Source organism: Bombina bombina, chromosome 8 (assembly GCF_027579735.1).
Source record: "Bombina bombina isolate aBomBom1 chromosome 8, aBomBom1.pri, whole genome shotgun sequence".
Classification (NCBI taxonomy): Eukaryota; Metazoa; Chordata; class Amphibia; order Anura; family Bombinatoridae; genus Bombina; species Bombina bombina.
Window position 1 is genome coordinate 145,371,531 of NC_069506.1, and position 13,781 is coordinate 145,385,311.

The window sequence follows — 13,781 nt, forward strand, 5'->3', positions numbered from 1 at the left end:
AGTTTCTGAATTGTCTGCTTTGCAGTGTAATTCACCTTATCTGGTGTTCCATACAGATAAGGTCGTTTTACGTACCAAACCTGGTTTTCTTCCAAAAGTGGTTTCCAATAAGAATATTAACCAGGAAATAGTTGTTCCTTCTCTGTGTCCTAATCCAGTTTCTAACAAGGAACGTCTGTTACACAATCTTGATGTGGTTCGTGCTTTAAAGTTCTATCTAAAAGCAACTAAAGACTTCAGACAAACATCGTCCTTGTTTGTCGTCTATTCTGGCAAGAGGAGAGGTCAAAAGGCGACTGCGACCTCTCTGTCCTTCTGGCTGAAAAGCATCATCTGGTTGGCTTATGAGACTGCTGGAAGGCAGCCTCCTGAACGAATTACAGCTCACTCTACTAGAGCTGTGGCTTCCACATGGACTTTCAAGAATGAGGCTTCTGTTGAACAGATCTGTAAGGCAGCGACTTGGACTTCACTGCATACATTTGCCAAATTTTACAAATTCGATACTTTTGCTTCTTCGGAGGCTATTTTTGGGAGAAAGGTTTTACAAGCAGTGGTGCCTTCCGTTTAGGTTACCTGACTTGTTCCCTCCCTTCATCCGTGTCCTAAAGCTTTGGTATTTGGTTCTCACAAGTAAGGATGAAGCCGTGGACCGGATACACCAATGTAGGAGAAAACAGAATTTATGTTTACCTGATAAATTTCTTTCTCCTACGGTGTATCCGGTCCACGGCCCACCCTGGCATTTTAGTCAGGTTTAAATTTATTTTTGTAACTACAGTCACCACTGCACCCTATGGTTCTCCTTTTTCTCCTAACCGTCGGTCGAATGACTGGGGGGGCGGAGCCTGAGGGGAGCTATATGGACAGCTCTGCTGTGTGCTCTCTTTGCCACTTCCTGTAGGGATTGAGAATATCCCACAAGTAAGGATGAAGCCGTGGACCGGATACACCGTAGGAGAAAGAAATTTATCAGGTAAACATAAATTCTGTTTTTTTGCACTCTCGTGTTTAAGTGTTCTCCCAATGGCCTATTTAATGGGCACAACACCCGGCTGTTTTTACTCACTACCAGGCTACAATTTAAGCCAATATTAAGCTAAAATTAGTTAAGGTTATATTTTAAAAAAATTTGTTGCATAGATTATTATTGAATCAATTAATGTTAAATTGTGCAATCAATTTGTGCTTTGGATAACATGCGTTCCATTTATAAATGACAGAAATTGTTATTGTATTACATTGCCCCCACCCTGCTAATTCATTATTTATTACATAACAACATTTTTTTTACAGCTTAAAGGTATAGTCTAATCACAATTAATGGTTCGTGATTCAGATAGAATGTGCAATTCTAAGCAACTTTCTAATTTACTCCTATTATCAATTTTTCTTTGTTCTCTTGCTATCTTTATTTGAATGTAAGCCTAGGAGCCGGCTCATTTTTGGTTCAGCACCAGGGTAGCTCTTGCTGATTGGTGGCTACATTTAGATACCAATCAAAAAGTGCTATGCAGGTGCTGGACGAAAAAATGGGCCGGCTCCTAGGCTTACATTCTTTCTTTTTCAAATAAAGATAGCAAGAGAACAAAGAAAATTTGATAGTAGGATTAAATTAGAGAGTTACTTAAAATAGCTTCGCTGTCTGAATCATGAAAGTTTAATTTTGACTAGACTTTACCTTTTTAAGTGGGTGTTGTTACTATTTATATGATAGTCAAATATATGTTCACTTAATTTGGATTAACTGTTTCATTATATTGATATACAATTTATACACTTAAAGGGATACTAAACCCAATTTTTTTTTTATTCAGATAGAGCAGGCGATTTTAAGCAACTTTCTAATTTACTCACCAATTTTTCGTCTTCTCTTGGTATCTTTATTTGAAAATGTAGAAATGAAAGTTTAGAAGATAGTCCATTTTCAGTTCAGCACCCTGGATAGCGCTTGCTAATTGGTGGTTACATTTAGCCACCAATCAGCAAGCGCTACCCAGGTGCTGAACCTAAAATGGGCCGGCTCCTAAGCTTTCATTCCTGCTTTTCAAATAAAGATAGCAAGAGAACAAAGAAAATAATATTAGGAGTAAATTAGAAAGTTGCTTAAAATTGCATGCTCTATCTGAATCATGAAAGAAAACATTTGGGTTTAGTATTCCTAATATGCAGTGATATCTCATTCAGTTACGATGCTGTAGGCTTTATTAATACTAATTAATTTATATTTAAGTATTCACATGCAAAGCAGACAACATTTTAGGCATTGTTCATAATAACATAGATATCATCAAGGGCATGATGCCTGAAACCTTGTCTTCTTTTAGACCATTAAGACTCAGTAAATGGGCTTTTTAAATGGATATATGTCAGGCCCCACAGTGTCTTGTTACCTTTTGCCATTTGGCTTTTGCCTGCGCTAAGGAGAGTGTTGGTTGTAATGTTGTCAGTTTATCCAATGTGCACTGAAGATGGCTCAGGTTCTAGCAGGGACGCCATTCATAGTTTGGATTGCAGTGCTATTCAGTATCAAATGTACACTGATGATAGTGCTGGTTCCAGCAGGGACGCCAGTCATAGAGTGGGTTGTAGAGCTATTTAGTATCCAATGTGCACTGAAGTTGGCACTGGTTCCAGCAGTTGCGCCAATCATAATGTGGGTTGTAGAGCTATTCAGTATCCAATGTGCACTGGAGACTTTTTCCACCTATAGGAGCACAGGTAGGAAGGGGCGACACTGTAAATAGCACTAGTTAGTTATGGCACTAGTTTATGCTGCTACAGAAAGGACCTTGACTGATTTCTAGACTACGATTACTTTCTGACCCTTTGCTAGGTTGCCTGATTCATTCTATCTAGTTTGTATCTTGTATTTGAACTCTCTTCCATGTGTTCTGCTTGGTTACTGATGGATCTACTGGTTTCTGATCTTGGCCTTGTACCTGACTAGTCTTCTGGATCTTTTCTGTGTGTCCCCACCCACCAAACCCCCCAAAATAAAAAAACTAACGCTAAGAAAAACTAAACTACCCATTGCCCCTAAAGGGGCATTTGTATGGGCATTGCCCTTAAAAGGGCATTCAGCTCTTTTACTGCCCTTAAAAGGGCAATCAGCTCTTTTCCAGCCCATTAAATCCCTAATCTTAAAAAATAAAAAAATAAAAAAAATAAAATCCTAAGCCCCAAATAGGTACTCACCGTTCCTGAAGTCCGGCAGAGAAGGTCTTCTTTCAGGTGGCTCCATCATCTTCTATCTTCATCAGGAGCAAAGGCGACACGGAGCGATGGATCCTCAGCGACGGTCCTCACCGGCGGAGGTGCAGAGCTGTTTCCCCGACGCGTGGATCTTCAGCGGTGGCGGCAGTCTTCGGTGGCATGGAGGCTCCTCTTCATCCGATGTCCATCGTACACTAAAGATTGAATGCAAGGTACCGCAATCAATTTGGGGTACCTTGCATTCCTATTGGCTGAAATTTTGAAATCAGCCAATAGGATTAGAGCTACTGAAATCCTATTGGCTGTTCAAATCAGACAATAAGATTTCAGTAGCTCTCATCCTATTGGCTGACTTCTCTCTGGATGAATATAGAAGATGATGGAACCGCTTGGAAGAAGACCTTCGCCGGACTTCAGGAACAGTGAGTACCTATTTGGGGCTTAGGTTTAGGCTTTTTTATTTTAATTTTTTTGGGTGTTTTTTTTTAGATTAATTTTTTGGGGGCTTGAAAAAGAGCCGATTGTCCTTTTAAGGGCAGTAAAAGAGCTGACTGTCCTTTTGAGGGCAATGCCCATACAAATGCACCATTAGGGGAAATGGGTAGCTTAGTTTTTTTTTTAGTGTTTTTTTTATTTTGGGGGGGTTTGTTGGGTGGGGGTGTTTTACTATTACTATTTACTTTTAGGGGGGGACTTAGCATTTTTTAAGGTTAAAGAGCTGTTTAACTTGGGGCAATGCCCTACAAAAGGCCTTTTTAAGGGCTATTGGTAGTTTAGATTAGTGGTTGTTTCTTTCATGTAATTAGCAAGAGTCCATGAGCTAGTGACGTATGGGATATACATTCCTACCAGGAGGGGCAAAGTTTCCCAAACCTCAAAATGCCTATAAATACACCCCTCACCACACCCACAAATCAGTTTTACAAACTTTGCCTCCTATGGAGGTGGTGAAGTAAGTTTGTGCTAAGATTCTACGTTGATATGCGCTCTGCAGCAGGTTGGAGCCCGGTTTTCCTCTCAGCGTGCAGTGAATGTCAGAGGGATGTGAGGAGAGTATTGCCTATTTGAATTCAATGATCTCTTTCTACGGGGTCTATTTCATAGGTTCTCTGTTATCGGTCGTAGAGATTCATCTCTTACCTCCCTTTTCAGATCGACGATATACTCTTATATATACCATTACCTCTACTGATTCTCGTTTCAGTACTGGTTTGGCTTTCTACTACATGTAGATGAGTGTCCTGGGGTAAGTAAGTCTTATTTTCTGTGACACTCTAAGCTATGGTTGGGCACTTTTTTTTATAAAGTTCTAAATATATGTATTCAAACATTTATTTGCCTTGACTCAGGATGTTCAACGTTCCTTATTTCAGACAGTCAGTTTCATATTTGGGATAATGCATATGTATAAATCAATTTTTTCTTACCTTAAAATTTGACTTTTTTCCCTGTGGGCTGTTAGGCTCGCGAGGGCTGAAAATGCTTCATTTTATTGCGTCATTCTTGGCGCGGACTTTGTTGGCGCAAATTTTTTTTTCTGTTTCCGGCGTCATACGTGTCGCCGGAAGTTGCGTAATTTTTTACGTTTTTTGCGCCAAAAGTGTCGGCGTTCCGGATGTGGCGTCATTTTTGGTGCCAAAAGCATTTAGGCGCCAAATAATGTGGGCGTCTTTTTTGCCGCTAAAAAAATATGGGCGTCACTATTGTCTCCACATTATTTAAGTCTCATTATTTATTGCTTCTGGTTGCTAGAAGCTTGTTCACTGGCATTTTTTCCCATTCCTGAAACTGTCATTTAAGGAATTTGATCAATTTTGCTTTATATGTTGTTTTTTCTATTACATATTGCAAGATGTCCCACATTGAAACTGAGTCAGAAGATACTTCTGGAAAATCGCTGCCTGGTGCTGGAGCTACCAAAGCTAAGTGTATCTGCTGTAAACTTTTGGTATCTGTTCCTCCAGCTGTTGTTTGTACTGTTTGTCATGACAAACTTGCTAATGCAGATAATATTTCCTTTAGTACTGTTACATTACCTGTTGCTGTTCCGTCAACATCTAATACTCAGAGTGTTCCTGATAACATAAGAGATTTTGTTTCTAAATCCATTAAGAAGGCTATGTCTGTTATTCCTCCTTCTAGTAAACGTAAAAAGTCTTTTAAAACTTATCATTTTTCAGATGAATTTTTAAATGAACATCATCATTCTGATTCTGATAATGGTTCTTCTGGTTCAGAGGATTCTGTCTCAGAGGTTGATGCTGATAAATCTTCATATTTATTTAAAATGGAATTTATTCGTTCTTTGCTTAAAGAAGTCCTAATTGCATTAGAAACTGAGGTTTCTAGTCCTCTTGATACTAAATCTAAACATTTAGATAAGGTTTTTAAATCTCCTGTAGTTATTCCAGAAGTGTTTCCTGTCCCTGGTGCTATTTCTGAAGTAATTTCCAGGGAATGGAATAATTTGGGTAATTCATTTACTCCTTCTAAACGTTTTAAGCAATTATATCCTGTGCCATCTGACAGATTAGAATTTTGGGACAAAATCCCTAAGGTTGATGGGGCTGTCTCTACTCTTGCTAAGCGTACTACTATTCCTACGGCAGATGGTACTTCCTTTAAGGATCCTTTAGATAGGAAAATTGAATCCTTTCTAAGAAAAGCTTACTTGTGTTTAGGTAATCTTCTTAGACCTGCTATATCTTTAGCGGATGTTGCTGCAGCTTCAACAAGTAACAGATCATAATTCTCATAGCATTATTATTCTTCTACAACATGCTAATAATTTTATTTGTGATGCCATCTTTGATATCATTAGAGTTGATGTCAGGTATATGTCTCTAGCTATTTTAGCTAGAAGAGCTTTATGGCTTAAAACTTGGAATGCTGATATGTCTTCTAAGTCTACTCTGCTTTCCCTTTTTTCCAGGGTAATAAATTATTTGGTTCTCAGTTGGATTCTATTATCTCAACTGTTACTGGAGGGAAAGGAACTTTTTTTACCACAGGATAAAAAATCTAAAGGTAAATTTAGGTCTAATAATCATTTTCGTTCCTTTCGTCACAACAAGGAACAAAAGCCTGATCCTTCATCCTCAGGAGCGGTATCAGTTTGGAAACCATCTCCAGTCTGGAATAAATCCAAGCCTTTTAGAAAATCAAAGCCAGCTCCTAAGTCCACATGAAGGTGCGGCCCTCATTCCAGCTCAGCTGGTAGGGGGCAGATTACGTTTTTTCAAAGAAATTTGGATCAATTCCGTTCACAATCTTTGGATTCAGAACATTGTTTCAGAAGGGTACAGAATTGGCTTCAAGATAAGGCCTCCTGCAAAGAGATTTTTTCTTTCCCGTGTCCCAGTAAACCCAGCGAAGGCTGAAGCATTTCTGAAATGTGTTTCAGATCTAGAGTTGGCTGGAGTAATTATGCCAGTTCCAGTTCTGGAACAGGGGCTGGGGTTTTATTCAAATCTCTTCATTGTACCAAAGAAGGAGAATTCCTTCAGACCAGTTCTGGATCTAAAAATATTGAATCGTTATGTAAGGATACCAACATTCAAAATGGTAACTGTAAGGACTATCCTGCCTTTTGTTCAGCAAGGGCATTATATGTCTACAATAGATTTACAGGATGCATATCTGCATATTCCGATTCATCCAGATCACTATCAGTTTCTGAGATTCTCATTCCTAGACAAGCATTACCAGTTTGTGGCTCTACCGTTTGGCCTAGCAACAGCTCCAAGAATTTTTACAAAGGTTCTCGGTGCCCTTCTGTCTGTAATCAGAGAACAGGGTATTGTGGTATTTCCTTATTTGGACGATATCTTGGTACTTGCTCAGTCTTCACATTTAGCAGAATCTCATACAAATCGACTTGTGTTGTTTCTTCAAGATCATGGTTGGAGGATCAATTTACCAAAAAGTTCATTGATTCCTCAGACAAGGGTAACCTTTTTAGGTTTCCAGATAGATTCAGTGTCCATGACTCTGTCTTTGACAGACAAGAGACGTCTAAAATTGATATCAGCTTGTCGAAATCTTCAGTCACAATCATTCCCTTCGGTAGCTTTATGCATGGAAATTCTAGGTCTTATGACTGCTGCATCGGACGCGATCCCCATTTGCTCGTTTTCACATGCGACCTCTTCAGCTTTGTATGCTGAACCAGTGGTGCAGGGATTACACAAAGATATCTCAATTAATATCTTTAAAACCGATTGTACGACACTCTCTGACGTGGTGGACAGATCACCATTGTTTAGTTCAGGGGGCTTCTTTTGTTCTTCCGACCTGGACTGTAATTTCAACAGATGCAAGTCTGACAGGTTGGGGAGCTGTTTGGGGGTCTCTGACAGCACAAGGGGTTTGGGAATCTCAGGAGGTGAGATTACGATCAATATTTTGGAACTCCGTGCAATTTTCAGAGCTCTTCAGTCATGGCCTCTTCTAAAGAGAGAATCGTTCATTTGTTTTCAGACAGACAATGTCACAACTGTGGCATACATCAATCATCAAGGAGGGACTCATAGTCCTCTGGCTATGAAAGAATCTCGAATTCTGGTATGGGCGGAATCCAGCTCCTGTCTAGTTTCTGCGGTTCATATCCCAGGTATAGACAATTGGGAAGCGGATTATCTCAGTCGCCAAACGTTACATCCGGGCGAATGGTCTCTTCACCCAGAGGTATTTCTTCAGATTGTTCAAATGTGGGGACTTCCAGAAATAGATCTGATGGCCTCTCATCTAAACAAGAAACTTCCCAGGTATCTGTCCAGATCCAGGGATCCTCAAGCGGAAGCAGTAGTTGCATTGTCACTTCCTTGGAAGTATCATCCTGCCTATATCTTTCCGCCTCTAGTTCTTCTTCCAAGAGTAATCTCCAAGATTCTGAAGGAATGCTCGTTTGTTCTGCTGGTAGCTCCAGCATGGCCTAACAGGTTTTGGTATGCGGATCTTGTCCGGATGGCCTCTTGCCAACCGTGGACTCTTCCGTTAAGACCAGACCTTTTGTCGCAAGGTCCTTTTTTCCATCAGGATCTCAAATCCTTAAATTTAAAGGTATGGAGATTGAATGCTTGATTCTTAGTTTCTCTGACTAATACTATGTTACAGGCTCGTAAATCTGTATCTAGGGAGATATATTATAGAGTCTGGAAGACTTATATTTCTTGGTGTCTTTCTCATCATTTTTCCTGGCATTCTTTTAGAATTCCGAGAATTTTACAGTTTCTTCAGGATGGTTTGGATAAAGGTTTGTCTGCAAGTTCCTTGAAAGGACAAATCTCTACTCTTTCTGTTCTTTTTCACAGGAAGATTGCTAATCTTCCTGATATTCATTGTTTTGTACAAGCTTTGGTTCGTATAAAACCTGTCATTAAGTCAATTTCTCCTCCTTGGAGTTTGAATTTGGTTCTGGGGGCTCTTCAAGCTCCTCCGTTTGAACCTATGCATTCATTGGACATCAAATTACTTTCTTGGAAAGTTTTGTTCCTTTTGGCCATCTCTTCTGCCAGAAGAGTTTCTGAATTATCTGCTCTTTCTTGTGAGTCTCCTTTTCTGATTTTTCATCAGGATAAGGCGGTGTTGCGAACTTCTTTTAAATTTTTACCTAAGGTTGTGAATTCTAACAACATTAGTAGAGAAATTGTGGTTCCTTGATTATGTCCTAATCCTAAGAATTCTAAGGAGAAATCATTGCATTCTTTGGATGTAGTTAGAGCTTTGAAATATTATGTTGAAGCTACTAAAAATTTCTGAAAGACTTCTAGTCTATTTGTTATCTTTTCTGGTTCTAGGAAAGGTCAGAAGGCCTCTGCCATTTCTTTGGCATCTTGGTTGAAATCTTTAATTCATCATGCTTATGTTGAGTCGGGTAAAACTCAGCCTCAAAGGATTACAGCTCATTCTACTAGGTCAGTTTCTACTTCCTGGGCGTTTAGGAATGAAGCTTCGGTTGATCAGATTTGCAAAGCAGCAACTTGGTCTTCTTTGCATACTTTTACTAAATTCTACCATTTTGATGTGTTTTCTTCTTCTGAAGCTGTTTTTGGTAGAAAAGTACTTCAGGCAGCTGTTTCAGTTTGAATCTTCTGCTTATAATTTCATTTTTTTTCATTATCAATTTAAACTTTATTTTGGGTGTGGATTATTTTTCAGCGGAATTGGCTGTCTTTATTTTATCCCTCCCTCTCTAGTGACTCTTGCGTGGAAAGATCCACATCTTGGGTAGTCATTATCCCATACGTCACTAGCTCATGGACTCTTGCTAATTACATGAAAGAAAACATAATTTATGTAAGAACTTACCTGATAAATTCATTTTTCATATTAGCAAGAGTCCATGAGGCCCGCCCTTTTTGGGGTGGTTATGATTTTTTTGTATAAAGCACAATTATTCCAATTCCTTATTTTTTATGCTTTCACACTTTTTTGTTATCACCCCACTTCTTGGCTATTCGTTAAACCGATTTGTGGGTGTGGTGAGGGGTGTATTTATAGGCATTTTGAGGTTTGGGAAACTTTGCCCCTCCTGGTAGGAATGTAAATCCCATACGTCACTAGCTCATGGACTCTTGCTAATATGAAAGAAATGAATTTATCAGGTAAGTTCTTACATAAATTATGTTTTTTAGTTTGTTTTGTTTTTTATTTTCATAGGGATTAGGTTTATTTTTATTTTTTTTATAATTTTGTTTATTTTTTTCTGTAATGTTAGACAGTTAGGTGTTTTTTTTTCGTGCGGTTGCATTTTTTTTTTTTTTTAAGGCTTCGGGTTTGCCTATGCTTCATCCAGGTTTATCCTTTTGGCTGCGCGTGCAGCCAACATTCCTTTGAGGATGCGTGCACAACTGGCAACACCGACGGACGTGTTACATACGCGGTTATAGTATAAATACTTTTTACTTCTTTGATTGTTGTGTATCTAAGTCTCTGCAGACTGCCCTCTTATCTCAGTTTTATCTACAAACTTGCATTTTAGCCAATAAGTGATGACTCGTGTAACTCCACAGGAGTGATCAGTGTTATCTTTATGGCACACATGAACTAACAGTGTCTTTCAGTGAAAAGCTAATAAAATGCCCTGATATTAAAGGTGGTCTGCAAGGGCTTAGAAACAGGCAGAGATTTATAGTTTTAGACGTTATAAAGTACAGGTGGCCCTTCTTTTTACAACGGTTCAATTTACACCGTTTCAGAATAACAACCTTTTTTTCCAGTCATGTGACTGCTATTGAAAAGCATTGAGAAGCAGTGCATTTATTAAAATAGCCAGTAGGTGGAGCTGTCCGCTTGTGTTGCAGCAAAGCCAAGCAAGCTGAAATTAATCAGTTTTTACCAGACCTGAGCTATCGAGTAGATTTCAAAGGAACAAGATCTTCCTGTCTATAAATCAGTCCAGATTGGAATGCATAGAAAGAACTGTTTGCAGAAAAATGCAAGTGAAGTCTGTGTTGTGTGATTATTTTATTAGGTTTATAATGCTGTTTAGCAAATGGTTTTGTTAATTTAACTTAGCTTAATTATATATTCTGTGTTGTGTGATTATTGTATTAGGTTTATAATGCTGTTTAGCATTTAAAGTCTTCATTTCAAAGCTTTAAAAATAATGTATTTTGTGCTACTTATGACAATTTTAATAGGGGCCTGGAACCTATCTCCCTCACTTCCCACTGACTTACATTATAAACTGGGTTTCAGTTTACAACGGTTTCGATTTACAACCATTCCTTCTGGAACCTAACCCCGGCGTAAACTGAGGGCTACCTGTATATTAATATAACAAATTTGGTTGTGCAAAGCTTGGGAATGGGTAGTAAAGGCGTTATCTATTTTTTTAAACAATAAAAAAAATTAAAATTGACTGTCCCTTTAAATGGACTGGATTTGGCATGAAATGTTAAAGAACTTTTCATTTTAATTCTGTTACCAATTTTGCATGGTTCTCTTGATATCCTTTGTTAAAGAGTTATCCTAGTAGTAATGCATGTGTGTTTATCCATCTGGCAGCAGTGTTTGCAACAATGTTTATAGCATTGTTATACATTGTTGCAAATACTGCTGTCAGAGACTGCTAAAGACCTGTGTACACTCCTAGGCTTCTATCAGCCTACCTAGATCTACTCTTTGACAAAGGATACCAAAAGAACAAAGCAAATTGGAAAGTTATTTAAAATGGCATGATCTTGAAAGTTTAATGTTGATATTACTGTCCCTTTAAATACCATACTGATTAACCAGCTGCACAAGTTTAGTAGCCAGGGAAATGGCTTTACATAGGTATTTTTGTAGAAATCAGAACTAGAACTTTATAAGCCGTGGCTCTGTGGCTTCCAGGATATATAACACCCTGTTCTGCTGTTTTCTGAAGCTTCTAGCTTCCTCTCTAGTGTTTTGTGATGGTTCGCCATCGCCTTTTAACTATGAAAGACTTTCCTGGCAGACTGCTGTGATAAAATACAAGCCCAAGAATTCCTCTAACTAAAGGGAAGCGTCTGTTATTAGAGATAGTGGAATAGGAATATCACACATGGAAACAGAACTATAGAAACAGCAGCTATGGCTAACAAATTCATTATTATTAAATACGTTACTTAATGACACAATACAGTATTTTTGTAGACTTAATATTTAGTTGATGGTTATGTCTCTTTAACAGGCTTTTAATATATTATTTGTATTTTTATTGCACACCGATTTTGTTTACAGACATGGTAGGAACCAGTGTTAAAGTTATGTTTAATTATGCATAATGAAACAACTTTGTAATATATTTTTATTATTTATATTGCCATATTTTCATTCAATTTAGCTCTGAAAATTAAGCAATTTCTAATTCTCAGAATTTGAAATGCATTGTGCCGACTTCCCAAGGCTAATTCTGTTCTTTCCCTAAGTAGTTTTAGCTAATAACTGCAAAATGATTTTCTTTTACTGTCCCTATTTGAGAGGGACAGTCCCCGTTTCTGAGCTCTGTCCTTCTAAGACAGCCATATGTCCCTATTTGCAGAATTTCCCTTAGCCGCACCCATGGATCACCCAGACACACCCACAAACTAACCAGACACACCCACTGACCACCCAGACACACCCACTGACCACCCAGACACACCCATTAACCGCCCATGCCCCCACCCCTCCTAACATGCACTAGCCACAAAATGGTGACGGGCCCCCATCAACCTCTTGAGTCCCTGATACCCAGCCACAAATGTTTGGAGGTATGCTAACTTTATGACAGGGGCTTGCCTTGTTGCCTGTGGACTAAAGCCCAGATTGGCAAATGGGTGGAGTTTGTCTATTGAAAAATAATTGCTGTAAAAAGAATGTTAATTTGTTTTAAAAATGTTAAGATTTGGCTGATATTTCATTCTCTAGCAACAGAACAGAAATGTCTTCTAATTTTTATGGTGCTTACTGTCCCTTTAACACCCTGCTTTTTAACAAACAAACAAACAAAAAATTGGGTTTCCTGTCCCTTTAAATAATATGTAATATTGACATTACAAAATCAGAAAAAAAGGCTTAGCAACTTTGTAAATCCTAAAATATTAAATATTAAATAGGTAAATAAAAGACAAGAGCAATAATAACATTATTTAATGCATATGAGCATTGCATTTTGGCTGCACTTTACAAACAAACAGTGATAATGATAGTTCCCAGCAAACAATAGCGTAATGGTAAAAGGTGTTAAAACCGTAACAATGAAACACTCTGCGTTATGTCCCTTTAAAGCCATAATAATGTTATATTTATCTTTACGGATCATTATTTGATTTCTGTGAAATGTTTGGGTGCGGATGTTATTCAAACTCACCAAGCATTAAAACAAACGACTGTGACTTTCTACAAAGGACAGTATTTTTCTCTTCTCTATACAGCTTTGATCAAGAGTTATAGAGGAAAATTGAAATGCGACTCTCACTGGGAACATCAAATCATTGTTATGTATATGCAGCCATTTTTTATTTGCTAAGCTGTTTTTTTTTTACGATTGGTTAATATTTGATGAAGCAATAGATTTTTTAATTAAAGGGACAGTATACGTATTGTAAAAAACACTCCCATTCAATACACTTACCCAATATTTTCTCTTAAAGGAAGATGAAACCTATTTTTTTCATGATTCAGATAGATCAAGTGATTTAAAAAAACTTTCCAATCCACTTCTATCATCTAATTTGTTTTGTTCTCTTGATATTCATTGTTGAAAGGGATACCTAGGTAGACTCAGGAGCTGCTGATTGGTTGCTCCCCATATATGCCTCTTGTAATTGGCTGACCAATGTTTTCAGATAGCTCCTAGTAGTGCATTGCTGCTTCTTCAACAAAGGATACCAAGAGAATGAAGCAATTATGTAGTGAATTGGAAAGTTGTTTAAAATTGTATTCGTTTTCTGAATCATGAAAGTAAATGTTTGGGTTGCATGTCCCTTTAAGGATTTTCTGCAGTTTTTAACATTTTAAACAGATGATTATGGGGTATCCATAAAATAGCATATCTATGGTTAGGGGTGCCATATTGCCGATTTAAGTGGGAGGGACATATGAAAAATACATAT

The 13,781-nt window shown here is 38.0% G+C and overlaps 1 protein-coding gene across 1 annotated transcript in view; it reads left to right on the forward strand.

Annotated features, from left to right (window-relative positions):
* Positions 1-13,781, forward strand: part of LOC128638583 (myosin-10) — a 516,403-nt gene that overhangs the window by 230,783 nt on the left and 271,839 nt on the right. The window lies entirely within an intron of this gene.